The 2928-nt window shown below is 47.9% G+C and overlaps 1 pseudogene; it reads left to right on the forward strand.

The window, feature by feature from the left end:
* Positions 1–401: 401 nt before the first annotated feature.
* On the forward strand, positions 402–1208 carry LOC132650131 (mortality factor 4-like protein 2; annotated as a pseudogene).
* The last annotated feature ends 1720 nt before the right edge of the window (positions 1209–2928 follow it).

The raw sequence follows: 2928 nt of genomic DNA on the forward strand, positions 1-2928 counted from the left end.
TCCCTGGTTCTTCTGGCTAGCTGAATCATGTGACCTTTTCCCTCTGTTTAAGGTTGGAGGAGTGGCAGTGATCACATGTCGGCTGCTGCAAAGAACTGGATTCTCCTCTCAGGTCATCCTCAGAAAAGCTATCTTTGCTGTGCAGTAAATGATCTGGAGATCTGACCCTGGTTGTGGAACCTGTTTGCATTCCTGCTTGCAGAATACAGGGTTGTATTCCCACTTTATCCTTCCAGACCACCCTAGGAGATCTGTAAGCCTCTGCCCTGGAAATTGCTAGGAATCCTTGGAAGGGAAAGAAAGAAGAGTGTAGGATGGACTAGAAACAGGGTTGAATGAGTTCCAGAAAGCAGGCTTCTGAAACTCGTGGACAACAACCTGCTGAAGACAACTCTGAGAAATCAATTCGAAGCAACATGCAGAGACGTCAGATGAGAGGAGCTGCCTCAGGAAAGGAGTCAGCTGGTTCCCAGGAAGAGAATGTTGAACCAGCTATTCCAGGAAGATGTGGAGGTCACCCTGCTGAGAACTTCCCTTCTGGTTCAGTGCAGAAGACAAGGAAGAACCAGCAGAAGACTCCTGGCAATGGAGATGGTGGCAGTAGCAGCGAAATGCCCCAGCCCCCACGGAAGGAAAGGGCAGGAGCCGATGCCACTGTGGAGAGTGAGGCGGCATTGAAGAAGAACAGAGTGGATGTGGAAGTGGAAGTGAAGATTCCTGAAGAATTAAAGCCATGGCTGGTGGAGGACTGGGACTTGGTTACTAGGCAGAAGCAGTTGTTCCAACTCCCTGCTAAAGAGAATGTAGATGTCATTCTTGAGGAGTATGCCAAGTGTACCAAGTCCTAGCGAAGTGCTGACAATAAGGAGTATGCAGTTGATGAAGTTGTGGGCGGGATAAAAGAGTATTTCAATGTGATGCTGGGCACTCAGCTGCTCTACGAGTTTGAAAGGCCCCAGTATGCTGAGATCCTGCTGGCTCACCCTGATGCGCCAGTGTCACACATCTATGGGGCACCACACCTACTGAGATTATTTGTGAGAATTGGGGCAATGTTGGCCTTTACGCACCTCGATGAGAAAAGCCTGTCATTACTGCTGGGCTATTTGCATGATTTCCTTAAGCATCTGGCAAAGAATTCTGCTTCGCTGTTTACTGCCAGAGATTACCAAGTGGCTTCTGCTGAGTATCACCGCAAAGCCCTGTGAAGGTCTACTGACCAATCGTTATTGTCTGATGCCTGTAAACACTTTTGTTTAGTCCTTTCAGTGTAGAAGTGACATTGTTTAAAACTGTCAGTGTAAAATAGGGCCTATGTTAGGTTGATTTCCTGTTGTGTTGTAAGAAGAAATAAACGGAGTGTCTCCTGACACCTTTCCTCACGTAAAAGTTGCTACCAGTGTATGCAGTAATTAGACAAAGAAGAAATTCAGTAGAACATTTTATTGCCTAGTTGAAGACATTGCTTGGATACTGGTGGTTCTATCCCTTTTGACACTACACAGTTTTCTAACACGTGTTAATGCTACATGGTGAGATGCCCTGGTTCCTAGTGCCAAAGGTTCAACTTAAATGTGTATGCCTGAAAACCCATGCATTTGTGCTCTTATTTCTTGTGGTGCATAACCTGAACAGCCCATTTGCATATGTTTCTTTAAGAGTTTCTTCATTCACTTTGTTTTTCTTTGTTTCTATTTGGGAGGCCAAATCTTGATGGGATATTTTTGTATCCTCTTTAACTGTTTGAATCTATGACTATTTCTTTGAGAGATTTGTTGGTTTCTTCTTTATGTGCCTCAAATAACTGAATAATCATACCTTTAAAATCATTTTATTGTGTTTCTGCTGAGTTGGAGAATTGGAGGTTGCCAATAATTTTTTGGACGTTGCTGGTGAAGGCATGAGATCTTGATTTGTGTTGGTTGTGTTCTTTCGCCGACCTCTGGCCATTTGGTTATCTGTAGTATTCACTGTCCCTGGATTCTCCAGGTCAGACTGGTTTTTCTCTGGTATCTGGAGAATTCTTCAGGAAAATGGGTGAGGTCTAGTGGTTTCAGTGTGTGTGTTGGTTATTCAGCTATACCTACCTGTAGGAGGAAAGTTCGCAGGCGCAGAAGGACAAATGCGGGGTAGTTTGTGTTTGAGCGTGTGCTTGTGGGTGTGTCCTAAGGGACAGGGTGTTGGTGAATGAAGAGGCCTTCAGTGTGTGAGAGGGGTGCCCTGCAGGCACTGAAGTTGTTGCAGGCACTAAGGGATCGCAAGCGCTGCTGAAGAATGCTCACACTTATTGATTTTATAAGTCTGCTGGTCTTTGGTGTCTATTCAGCTGGTTTTCTGCCACTGAGGGGTTGGATGGCCCCTACAATCACTGGCTGGGCAAGCCCTGTGTAGTCCGTGCTGCCACTTGCAGACTTGGGATCTGGGAACAGTTGTACTGTGGATCTGAGTCTCTGGCTAGCACTGTATTGGGCGTGCACTCTGGCAGGATGGAGTTTCGGCTGTGCCTGCACTCCTGCAGAGCAGGGTGGTGGTGGTAGTGGGGGGTGTGTTCCGAGGGTCAAGAGCTCGGAGAGAGGGCCTTAGGTGGGGTGTGTTCTCCTCTGAGTGGTGGCGTTCAACAGGTCATTACTGCTCTCTGCTGTTGCTGCAGTGTCTGGAGCCCTGCCTCCGTGCCTCAGCCCACCTTGGGTCCCAGACACTGAGCTTTGCGGCTTTGGTATCCAGGAAGAATTGTATTATGGATCTGAATCTCTGTAGTTAGCGCTCAGTGGTTGGAGCTCTGTGATTGGGCCTGTGCTCCTCCTGTGAGGAGGTTTCTGGGGTTATTGCGCTCTGGCCGCTTGGGACGTGAGCTCCCCTGCACTTCCCGCTGTGGTCTAGCTTGGGATCGCCTCAGCAGGATGGGGGAGGGGACGCTCCGTGGGTCCT

Source organism: Meriones unguiculatus, chromosome X, assembly GCF_030254825.1.
Source record: "Meriones unguiculatus strain TT.TT164.6M chromosome X, Bangor_MerUng_6.1, whole genome shotgun sequence".
NCBI lineage: Eukaryota > Metazoa > Chordata > Mammalia > Rodentia > Muridae > Meriones > Meriones unguiculatus.